Consider the following 13168-nt stretch of genomic DNA (forward strand, 5'->3'; position numbering starts at 1 on the left):
CTCTTCTGGTTTTAGGCTTTTCACACAATTATGGAACTTGGCATTCAGCCACAGGAGCATTAGTGAGGATCAATACTGGTATTGGGTGATAAGTTCTGGCTCACAGTTCATCCCAGAGATGTTGGATGCGGTTTAAGTCAGATGTCTGTGAAGGCCAGTCAAGTTCTTCCACATCAAACTGGGGAAAACCATTTCTTTCTGGAACTGTTTTTTTTTTTGCATAGTGCATATTGTTATGTTGCAACAAGAAAGGGACAAACACAAACTGTTGACAAAAAGTTCAAAGCACACTTTTGTCTAGAATATTACTTTATGCTGTAGTATTAAAATTTCCCTACTTTAGATCTGAGGGACTCCAAATGATGAAGAACAGCCACAGACCAAAAGCACACACACACAAAAACTATCTGGACAGAGGTGACGACATATTTCTGGCCACACAGTGTGCGAACTTGCAAATGCGGATTGTTGTATACATGTACATAGATACTCTACACAAACACACGTAGTGAGGGGGTCAGAGAAATAAAACAACAGGAACGCTCTCTTTTTCCTGGAGGTGCTCTCTCATTTCCTGTCATCCCCTGTTTTTCTGTGTCACACACACACACACACACACACACACACACACACGGACCAACCTGTTATTAAACCTGCCGCCCTCTAATAGGCAGGCGCTGAAGAGAGAGACGGACAGAGATCGTAAGAGAGAGAAAGAGAAAGACAGGAGGATGTGGATGATGGGGGGTTGGTGAGCTTAACACTTTGATCTCTCTCTCTCTCTCTCTCTCACACACACACACACACACACACTGACTATTATTAATAAGCACTGTGTGTCGCTTTCCCGCCCGTAGCCTTGGGGTCAGGACATCAAGTGTGCTACCTGTGTGTGTGTGTGTGTGTTGCTATGTGGCTCCTGACTGGCTGGTAGGAGACTATTATTTGTCACAAACTGGGCCAGAGTAAGGCTGATGTTAGCTCTGTTTAGTGTTTCCTCATCCTATGACACACATAAAACAGCTTTTCTAGACTCTTTCTAGAAAGTTGTACAAATATTAAACATACAAAGAGAAATAATTGGTCTTGTTTGCAGGCTGAGATGGTTGTTTTTTCCCACCTCTTTTTATGGTGGTCTATGGGAAAAATGCTTCATGGGTCCCAGGGGATTTTTTGTTGACTTGATCTATTTCATTTACTGTTCCAACTAAAATTATTATGAAAGTTCTGTACAGTTGTAACTGTACCCAATACCATGTCCAAAATAGGGGAATTAATGGCTATTTCTCTGAAATGCTCGCACACAAAATATGCGAAATGATGGTCAGACACTTCCATGAAATTAATGACTACCATACCTAGGAATTCTGGGAGGAGGCTTGTGTGCTGCAGGGATGGAGAGGAGGAAATATAAATTCTATCTTTTTATATTAAAGAATAAACAGTTATTTTAGTATTTAAGTACAAAGTGACATCTACACAAGACTTCTCCTACACCACATACACACATGCTGACTGAACACAACAACATGCTAAAGCAATTTTTCTTTTGTTTTGTTCTCTTCTTTGTTTCTCACCTTTGTATGGCCCTCACAGGCTCCACTACTTTAAATTTCCTCATCAGAGAGGATTTAATCCAAGTAAAGATAATTAATTTACACCTGTTTCGAAAAAGATACTGACTGCAGAAAAACAAATACTGAGAAGTGTGTTTTAATACTGCATAAAACTTTGTTCTGCTCAAGGCCTCTTTATGTGATCGTTGGCTGTCTGAGATGAAAGTTGACAATCATGAGAGAAACACGGTGAAATATTCGGTCGTCGATCCAAAACAATGTTTCTAGATCTCACTGTGAGACCGACGACTGATTTGACAACGTGGCTGCTGCTACGACCCACATCTACAAACAAACCAATCAGAATACGACATGAAATGACACAGAATACATAGGGCCAGTATGTCAAGTGCAGTTTTTTAAAATAAAGTTTAGAGGGAAAACACACTCGTTTTGTTAAATATGTCCGTGGCATACAAAAAACAAAACAATGGAGGTGAAACAAAAAACATCAGAGCGGTGCAGATTCACCACACATTCATCTCATAATCTGACTTCCTCAAATTGATATTGTGCTGTCTGACACAGATTGTGACACAGATTGTGACACAGGTGTCTCACACAATGTGACATGCAATAAACTTAAACACAATTGTTGCTGTTGCACAAGTTTAAGGCGCCTTTAATGATGACAAAGTGGGAAGAATACGTGTAACTTACAAGAAGTTTATTTTTATTTAAACATTTTGGATTTTTATGTTAAATTTGAAAGTTTTTTTTCCAGTTATTTATAGATTTATTTGCATTAATGCTGCTCTGTCTTACTCACTTGGCTTCAGCCTACACCTTCTCAGTCTTATTGAAGAGGATTTGTTGAATCTTTTTGCTTTGTATTCCACCAGTTTGATAACGTTTACATTTCTCTTTATGTGCTGTAGACCGACGATAGTAGACAGATAATAATCTACAAGCAAACTAGATTGAAAACATGCACGGTAGGTTGCATGAGTCGAGTGAAAAATGTGCTGTGAGGTTGGTATACGGTGCTGTAAAGTAACCAAACAAACAAAAGCCGAAGAGAAACTGACTACTAGCTCATGTGTAGTATCAGACCAGGTGAGCTGAGTCTGTTCACTCACTTATATTAATACTGTATGTTTAGTGTCTTCAGTATGTGCATCACTGACACAGAATTACATAAATGAATACCACTGTTCATAGATTATTTGCATGCAAGGGGAAGGAAACCTGGTGGTTATGACATTTTAAATGATGATTTGTGGGCTGCAAAACCAACAATAGCCTCACCTTCACCACACACACACACACACACACACACACACACACACACGCAATTTTCCAGTTCCCATGTAAAACTTTTCCTCTGTGACCGGGTCAACACGGTGCAGAAATGGTGGGCAGAGTGTTGCTGACGTGTAAGACATGCGGATGGATGGTCTGCAGGAAGAGACGTTGGTTGCTGCGGTTTGAAGATGAAGAGAAGAAGAATGATGCTCTACATGTGTGAAGATTCAGGAGGAAGGGGTCATCGTGGGACATGAAAATGGCTGCTTTGTGCTGAGTCACCTCAGTCATCTTCCGCACATGTGTGACTGAAACAAATTAAAAACAAGGAAGCTTGTACATGTTTGTAAGACAAGAATGAAAAACATGAAGACAAACTGCAGTGGTGTGTTCGAAACTGCTCTCTGGTTTGCAGCTTTAGATTCAGTCACTTTTTCACAAAGAGAATAAAGGTTTCACAAATTTAAAGCTGGAAATAATTGATTTTTGGACTCTTGTAGAGGTTTGACAAGTCTAATTACAACAAGTTCAGATCTAAACCTGGATTTATCTCATCCTGTCTGAGTTTGACTGACAAAAAAGCAAGTAAACTCTCCTTTTTGTCTGTTTTCACACTGAAATTGGGTTCAAAATAGTTTTTTTTCCCCCTCGTGTACCACCATTGGGCCTGGGCTCCAAATGTTAATCTAGTTCATATTTGACTAGGCTAAGTACAGCAGGATTTGATTTTAAATTAATACTTAACAATTACAATAGTGTTTTATCTCAATTAAAAAAGACTTTGAAAGTTATTTTTATTCAGATAAACACACATACAGTATGCAAATATTCATACAGAGAGGGAAAGACCCCTGTGGTTCTGCCCTTTATCTCGTTCTTTACTGGATGATACTTTCAGGTCATGTACTTTGATATATGACCCGCATATCAAAGTACAGATACTTTGCAGTATCTGTCATCTTTCGGCAGATTCAACTCACAACACATATTGGCGTCATTTCCTCTTTGAGTTTTGCCAGATAATTGTAATAACCAAATTATAAATACATCAGTGAGAACAATTTAGCTTCAAATCAATATCAGGAATGTCACAAATTACTCTGTGCTTTAGATTTCCTTAATTTAGGGATGTGAGAGAGACGTTTCTGAATGTTCATATGAATCATAATTAGAATTTCATTATTATTATAAGTATGTCCTTATTAAAGGAGAAAGGAGGGACTGTCTGGTAGTTTCCTTTTCGTGTTTTGCGACGTCATCTGCTGAAACGAGATGACAAATGGAAGAATATGTGTGTATGGAACTGTTTCAGTTTTCATGTATATTTGTGTGGGTGTACGATGTGTTGTCCATATGTACGGAAAAGGATTAGGGCCACAATTGAAAAAATTTATTTGAGTTCTGAGTTTAATTCTGTGAATAAAGGCAAAATTCTGACTTTGAATAAGGGTGAAGGTACATAAACATACACATAAATAAAATAATTAAACAAAAACAAAATAATTAGATTAATAATTAATTAATTTTGTTGAGGACCAGTCTACATTTTAACTAAGTAAACAAAATTGCTGCTGCTTCTTCTTCTTCAGTATGCTTTTATTTTTTTTGTTACCGCATTACCAGTAATTACGGTAACGGGGATGTGTGAATGGGGATAAAATAATGAAACAAAAAGAAATAATTAGATTAATATATTTTGATGAGGACCAGTCTACATATTAAATAAGTAAACAAAATTGCTGCCGCTTCTTCTTCTTCAGTATGCTGTTATTTTTTTTTGTTACCGCATTACCAGTAATTACGGTAATGGGGATGTGTGAATGGAGATAAAATAATTAATTCTTGTGGCTCTTCTACACTTTCCAAATGTTATTGGACCAAATTCTGATTGAGTTGTGGTTGTGTCGGGTTGGTGGAGGAGGTAGGGGGGGTGGGGGGGGATGCAAACTACTGTTTATTCACACAAAAATATGTTGAATGATAGTACACATATTAGTTTGTGATTTTGGGTGCAGCATTACTTTAATCTTAGAAATCTGAGTTTAAAGTCAGAACTCAAATAAATTCTTCACATGTGGCCCTAATCCTCTTGCGTGTGTGTGTGTGTTTGTGTTTGTGCGTGTGTGTGCGTGTGCGCGCCCGTGTGTATGTGTTTTTAATATTATCCATGCAGAGTGTGTGTTGAAAGAGGGCAAGGGGGTGTAGTGAGTCATTAGCTTGTGGTTTTTATGAGCCACATGTTTTAGAGAGGATTATGAATTGTTATACACACACACACACACACACACTTCCTGTATCATACTGTAAGACACGCCCCCCTTCTTTACATGTGTCCACACACATCATACGAGGTGTTAAATAAGACCTGACTACCGCTAAGGAAACAAGACTCAGATCAACTGTTTCAAATCAACCAGCTGGAAAATCTCTGATTAAAAAAAAAAAACATTTGACTGATAAAATCAAAACTTCCATTCGCTGGTTCCCTTCATCGTTACAACAACTCTCTCTCTTTCTCTGTCAGTGTGTTTACATGCACTGAAATAACCGGGTGAGGGCTGACAGTAACCTCATGTCTTAAATTCCCCGTAAATGACAAATCTGGTATATGTAAGGATTAGAGGCAGCAGAGTCACAGCCAGATTTCTGCTGGAAAAACCTGCTTGGAAATTTCTTGGCCCGTCTTTACACAGGTTTCACAAGAGGGACTTTTTAGTGAAGGTGCATGACGGAGGTGAAAGGAAACATTATGACCCCGGATATACCTGGCATTAACATACAATCTGTATCTGAAAGCCCTGGCCTAAATAATTAATAATAACAAAAGGAGGAAATCAGCTGATGTACTTATAACGTGATAAAGTCTACTTATTGAGGAGGTTGGGGTGGATGGGTCAACAAAACATCCCACAACACATCCAACCACAGGATATTACTGTTCATTGTTTTTCACAACCATGACCACGATCATTCACTAACCTCGACCACGTTGCTGTTACTGTAACCGTGACAACATACGTCCTAACCTTAAGACAGCGGTCGTTTTAACTTGCAGTTTTTACGTGGCGTAACAAGCTAGCAAAGCACAGTAAACGGACCTGCATTCCTGCACAAGCTCAGCGGTGTCTAGCTTCCAAAGAACTACTCTCCAGAGACTGAAAATGTGATTGCTGTTATGAGTCTTTTGAACCATTTGTAAACAAACTAATATGTCCAAACTGTTCTGGGCCAAGGAACATGTCAACCAGGACACCAGTTTGGCTCATTGATTTGTTTTTACGGCACAGAGGAAGAAGATATATAAGGCTTTGGATACATGCACAATACTTGTAAGTAGGATCAATCCATTGTTGGTTTGGCTCTGCACATGAGAAAAATATAGAAAATTGCCAGCCATATCCTTTAATCCTCCCATCGTCATATTATACAACTTATTTATTTTTCAACAGGGATCTGTAACGATTTTGGAAGGCGCAGAAATATTATTTTGTCCTGCTGTCTGGGGCGTCAGATCAGAAAACATGAAATATGTTGTTCTGGATTGCAGAATAAAACATGTTTTACAACCTATTGCATGTCTGTACATCCTGGTACTGATGGACAATAGCTTAAAATACAAGAAACTAAATAAAATAATCTAAAAATTTTAAAAAATTAATGCAGATCTGATCAAAAGAACAAGTAAACAAGGTCATGACCAGACATCTGGTATTAACGCGATCTTTCTCTGGAAATCCCATCTGGATTTTTGTTGCCCTACTGATTAATACACACTCTTCAACGGATGACGGATATAAATGAGTCAAACCTGTTCCCTTGTATTCATATTTATTATCATTACGTTATTAAGTCGGTAAATGAACGTCACTTAGCGTAACAGTACTTGTTGAGACATTTCACTAAGAAAGAAAAACGTCAAACTCATTACAGCCTCTTGGGTCTGAAGCTCCAAGCTACATAACAGATATGTTGACCCACGTACAAGCCGCGGCCTTAGATCCTCAGGTGGGGACCTTCCAAAGTTAAATCTAAAGGTGACCTTAGCTTTTTTCCATCAGGGCTCCTCGACTTTGGAACGGCCTGCCTGAGGAGAAAAGGCTCGCAGAATCAGTAACTTCTATTAAATCACTTCTTAAAACCCATTTTTACAGACCTGCTTTTATGTATATTGTCTTTAGATCATCTTTCTTTTAAACTTTTTATCATCTCTTTATTGTCTTTCTTTGGCTGCCATCTTTTTAAGGTCAGATCTGTTATTGTCTTCTGTCTCATGTCTTTGCTTTTGCTTTGTCTGTCAAAGCATTTTGTAAACTTTGTTTTTAAAAGGTGCTATATAAATAAAGTTATTATTATTATTATTATTATTATTATTACAGCGCTAGAGGTAAAGTCAGGAATTATCAAAGCTGGAGAATTCATCCTCTGAAAACTATGGATATGTGACCCAAATTTCATTCCATCCAATCATAGAGCCACATGGCTAGCATGGCTAAAAGCACAACATATAACATAAATGTCTGTTGATAAAAAAGAAGTTGTGTGGAATGAGTCAAAAAAAAACAAAGAAAAGAAAAAGTCTAACATTTTTATTCTCTTCCATAAAGACAAAACACTTGCTGAGAAAGCAATGCCCATATTGGTGACCGATAGTAATTTATGGGAAATGTGGTCTTAATTTGGAGAAACATTTGGCTCCCAGTTGACTCCATTCTGTTCTCATGTGTTGATAATATTTTTTGATGAGGTACTGCAGTCAATTTGACGATGACATATTAATGTTTGTAACGGCCACCTCTGAATCTCGAGTTTTGCCTCGGGTCTGTCCGCCACCCAAATAAGGCTGTGACTTCCTGTCACAAAGGTTTCGAGGAGGAAAAGTGAATTTCAGGGAAATCGAACGAGGGCAGAGAGGGAGGGGGGAGGAAGGGGCTGACCGATGTGAGTCACCCATTCTGACCAGTGACCGTCCTCTGATGTGTCTGCTTTACATGATGGTATGCTGCACTGTGTTTACGGTAAAACAGCCGCCTTGGATGCCGCGTCACTCTGGAACGCAGCGAGCATTCGAGTATATATTTGTTCTGTGTGTGTGTATGTGTGTGTGTTTGAGTGTGTGTGTGTGTGTGTGAGTGTGTGTGTGTGGGGGTGTTGAAGGGTTTATATGGTATGTGGTTTCATTATGAAACTAATCACAACATTTCTGGGGAAACTGACAGTACATCTTCCGAGAGTTAAATGATTAATCAGTAAATGGAGACACGAAAGAAGACAAATGGTTAATGTATTGTACGGTTATAACTGTGAGTGTGTGTGTGTGCGTGTGTGTGTGTGAAGGATGTACCTGTACACATGTTTTTATTTGTAATTGTACAGTAACGGCATGTGTGTCTTCTGGTGTGTGTGTGTGTGTGTGTGTGTGTGTGTGTTTATGCATTTCTTAATAAGTGCGTGTGTTTGTTTGTGTGAGTGAGAATGTGTGTGGGTGTGTGTGTATGTGTGTGTGCGTGTGTGTGTGTGTGTGTGTGTGTGTGTTTATACGCATAAATCATGAGTATTTTCTCTGAAATGCTGCCAGTAGTGCTGTTGCTGTTTACTGTGAACTCTCCACTGTAGTCTCATAGTCTGAAACTGTGTCCTGATCAGAGGAGTTCACAGAAATCTGGTCACCAAAGTGTTTTTCACTGGAAAAATTTGGGCGGGTGTTGGCGTTACATGAAATTTCAGGATTGCCAAAATTATTGGGAATTCATCTTCATGAGACTATGAATATGCACAGTTAATTTCATACACCAAAGCGTTGGACAGAACATCTGATTGCATGCCATTACATCTTGATCACCACCGGTTCTGCTGCTAATGTGCAACAACTTCCATGGAAGTATCATGCATATCTGTCCTGCTGCCCTCAGAATCACCTGTACACATTTAAATGGTTAAATACATGTACTGGTTTGGAGAGAAAATACTTCATTTACATTTTAACGATTGCTGTTTTCTTTGGGCCGCCTCATTTTAGTGGACCTCCTTCTACCTGTGCACCATGCTCCCTGAGCTGTGCCGTCCAAGGTGTTTACATGCAACCACAGTCAGGAAGAACGGTTCTAACATACACCATAATTCAGCTTTCCTCCACAGTTATCCACAAATAAAGTGTTGTAAAGGTGTAGTCAAAGTTAGAGAAAGATAACTGTAATGGCAAATTGTTGAAATCTGCGTTAACTGAGCTTTTAAGTTGATATGTTGAACTTGTTAGCAAACAGTTGCTTATTTCCACATCCAGCAGTTAAGGAGCAACATTATCATTCATTTGGAGTCGTGTTTCCGTCCACCTGGTGAATTTAAGTCCAATATTCACTCTCTTTTAGCTCTGTTTTTTCTCTCTACCAACTCCTGAGGGAAATATCTGGCTCTTTAGCTGCTAAACGCTCCACTGTGTTCACTAGTTAGTCAACAGCTAACTGTGTGTTAGCTGTTTGGTGCTGAGCAGGTAGTGTACAGCGGCTTTTTAGAGCTTTTTCTCTGAAAACAGACACTATGAGAGCGCTGAGAGTGAAGCAGAACAACTAAACAATGAGCTGAAACTCCACTATAAATCTCCGATTAGCCGAAGGGAGCTGCAGAGTCGCTGATAATTCTCTGTAGGTTCGTCACTACGAGCCACGAACAACACGTTACACACTGTCAGCTCATACAGTGTTTTTTATAGAAAATGCTGATTAAAAGCCACTTTAAGAAAAAGCCAATAAACTCTCACCTGTTTATTTATCACCAAGATAAGCACATATAGGGAAAAGAGACAGAGCGGTGAGTCTAGGAGAACATATTTGACTTTAATAGCGAGGAATTCCTATTAGAACAAGCGAGTTTTGTGTGATCAAAGTGTTCACACAAGAACAATTCTATGCTTTTTGATTGATTAATAGGGTCCATGTAAAGACATTGTTTAACTAGATACAGACATCAGTAGAAAAAAAGATGAGCTCCAAACTACACCAGTATTCTCCTCTAAGCTGAATGTAACTAACTATCAGCCCACAAATGGTCTCAAGTTTCTTTTAACGTTAAATTGTGGGCGTCCCTTTTCTTCAAAACTGTGGGCATGTCACCGCAACAAAGCTGCTTATGCGACAGGGAGGACTGTGTCAGATGAGATAACACTTGAAACTTTATCAAATTCTCGGAGAGCAGATAAACAAACCTCACCTCAGTTCAGACAAATGGAAGACAGGCTTGACATTTCGGTACATGTACGGGCCCCGTGGGATATCCCCCCCCTCCTGCAGCAGTGGGTAAGTGTTGTCCTCCCCCAGTCAGAAAAGTGCTGTGAAACCCCGGCGTCACGATGCTGAGGTAGTGGAACTCGCTGTGTCAACGGGTGACTTCAGAAGTTTCCCTGATAGTAATAATACGATCGAACAAACAGGAAAGAGCGACGCAGTGTGCAAAAGTGAAAGATGCTGAGTCAAAGGGTGGGGGCGCATCGAGTGTTTTTGGTTGGGTGATGAGGTAACGGATCGATACTGCTCTCTCATACAGTAACTCTTTACTCACTACGAGATCCTTAATAACATGGAGGTTGAATGTGTATTACCACTTCCTCTTTGCCAAATGTCAATTTGTAAGAGCTGGCAGCTGTAAGGTTACACTCAGAAGAAATCAGTTGTCAATCCACCAAATTTGACTTAAATCTGTTGCACTTCGGACTTGAAAATTTCTGAATTGACCTTAAACACACCTTATACAATTTTAAAGTTCTAATTTATTTTTTTTCCCTAATTAAATCTAACTGAAATCCAAAATCCACATGATTCACATAGATATTCTGTAATATTTATTAAATATATTATGCTATTAATATGCAGATGGATGCAAAAAGAAGTTAAATTTGAATTCTCCTCATTTTTATATAAGGAAATACAGACCATAATGATAGTACAGCTATTGTGTGTAGTTTTCAGTTTGACAAAAGAGGATAAAACTATTTTTGGACATATTTGTAGTAATATCAAAGCCTCTCAGAATTTGTTTGACATGCTGTCATCTTCATGTTGTGCAATACCGACTAGGAGAACGAGATATTTTTTCCCCCACATAGAGTTAGCTATCAGTCATAAACCATCTGTCCTTTTACACCAAATAAAAAAAAACCTCCCACTCAAAACTCTGAAGCATATTAACATTAATGCTGATTCTCACTAGACTTTTCTGCCGAGTCACTGTCCGCGCCTGTACAGTCATTGTTGTTTTGCTCCTGTATTGTGCGTATTCTGTGTGTGTGTGTGGGGGGGGGCGTGGGGGGTCTAAGCTAGCATTAGCTGTCTCTCAGTCATGAGTCCAGATGTGCTGATGGTGAATGACTGTCGAAACCTCATGCAGCAACTGGTAGGCCTGCATCCTCTGCGAGGTTATTCTGTGTTGTGAAGTGAATCATAGATTAGCAAATGTAGCAAGATCAAAGATTAGGCTACTGTAAGCAACGGCTGACGCCAACCTAACAGTAAACTAGTCTTAGCGCCACCCAAACAACTTTTAAATTTCTTCTTCGTTGGTGATTTTGACCAAGTAAAGTTTTGACACAAGTCAAAACAAATACCAATCTCAGTTTCAATCAGATTTATTATGTATAGCTACAGTTTTGTGTGCCCTTATTTTTCTCATCTCTCCTTAGTGCTTTTTTTTTTTTTTTTTTTCTCTGGCATGAATGACCTGGTCTGACTCAGATCAGATGCTGAAGGTCCATAGTCTGCTGAGACTGAAGGGTTGAGGACTCTGCAAGGCTCTAAAATGAGTCACGATGGCTGCATGTCTCCTGCATGCAGGATAAAAGACAGACAACAGTTACTGCAGCCCACAGGGCAAGGGGAGCTGTGTTCCCATTTCCTGCTCCTCTCTTAAAGCTTTGACATTGCACGGAAACGGGCATAAAGATTCACGACTCTCCACCAAAGAGCCCGGTTTACTGCAGGCTCAGCGGTAAAAGTCGGAATATGCAGTCGATGATGGAAGTTAAGATGACTGCTCTGAATCTCTGCCAGTGTATTTTTTTTTTGTCTGAACTGGTTTGTCTGCTTTACATTTCCAGACAAAGTTGAAGAAGTGCTTGTGTTGTTTGTCTCCATTGTTTTGTCAGTTTTATCAGCTGTCTCTTTTCTTTTAGTTTACGTAATACATTTAAAGCCCCATTGTTAAAAGATCATTCACTGTTTTCACCCTTGGATGAAAGTAGCGATAACTCCATACAGATGTTATTGTCAAATATTCTGGCTGATTAGGCCTTTTGTCAGGTTGAAATCAGATAAAGGTGTCCTGCCTTCACAAGATCAACAGTTTACTTTACTTAAGTTTTTTTTTAAATTAGTTTTACAGACTATAATCATATATATCTTTTTATATATTTACAAATTGCCATGGTATTTTACATATACTGTACATTCCTGGTTTTTCCAACTGAGGGACATTCATGTATCACATTTATTCAAACTTTAATCTCATCTGGACTATATTGTGACTCTGTTTATACCTGACCTTGCTAGACACCCCTGGATTATGGTCCAGATTGTGGAGTTAAATGGTCTAGATTGATGCTGCAAAACCTTTGACCAAGACCCCCGAAAGGTCTCATAGACACTAAGATCTCTACTGGCTTGTTTAGTTGTATTTTATTTTATTTTATTTTATTTTATTTTATTTGACTTTATTTGACTTTATTTTATTTTATTTTACTTTATTCTATTTTATTTTTCTTTATTTTATTTTATTTTATTTTACTTAATTTTATTTTATTTTATTTTATTTTATTTGACTTTATTTGACTTAATTTTATTTTATTTTATTTTACTTAATTTTACTTAATTTTATTTTATTTTATTTTATTTCATTTCATTTCATTTCATTTTATTTTATCACCCTGATTTTATCTGTATTTTATGTTTATGTATAAAAGCAAACTTGTGTGGAGACACTACATCCAATTTTTAAAAAGTTATTGGAAGAAAAATGGATTTAAAGTCATTTTATATATTTATAAATATGAATATTATTAACAATATAAAATATAGAGTTGTAAAACGGCTTGTGGCAGTGAGGCTAACGTCCTGGTGGATACAGTTACTGCAGTATTGCTAGCTAGCTGTTAGCTAACTTCACAGCAAACTAAATTTAAGTAATTCTAGCATTTATTCCTGAAACTTTTTGTTATGTTCAAGTTTACTTAAAACGTGTTGAAGCCTGGTGACATTCTTGAGAGTTTCCAAAACTGATAAGAAGAAAAAATCATCTAAAAAAATAAACCTGTTATGTGTAATTAA

Source organism: Thunnus thynnus, chromosome 10, assembly GCF_963924715.1.
Source record: "Thunnus thynnus chromosome 10, fThuThy2.1, whole genome shotgun sequence".
In the NCBI taxonomy this organism is placed as follows: Eukaryota; Metazoa; Chordata; class Actinopteri; order Scombriformes; family Scombridae; genus Thunnus; species Thunnus thynnus.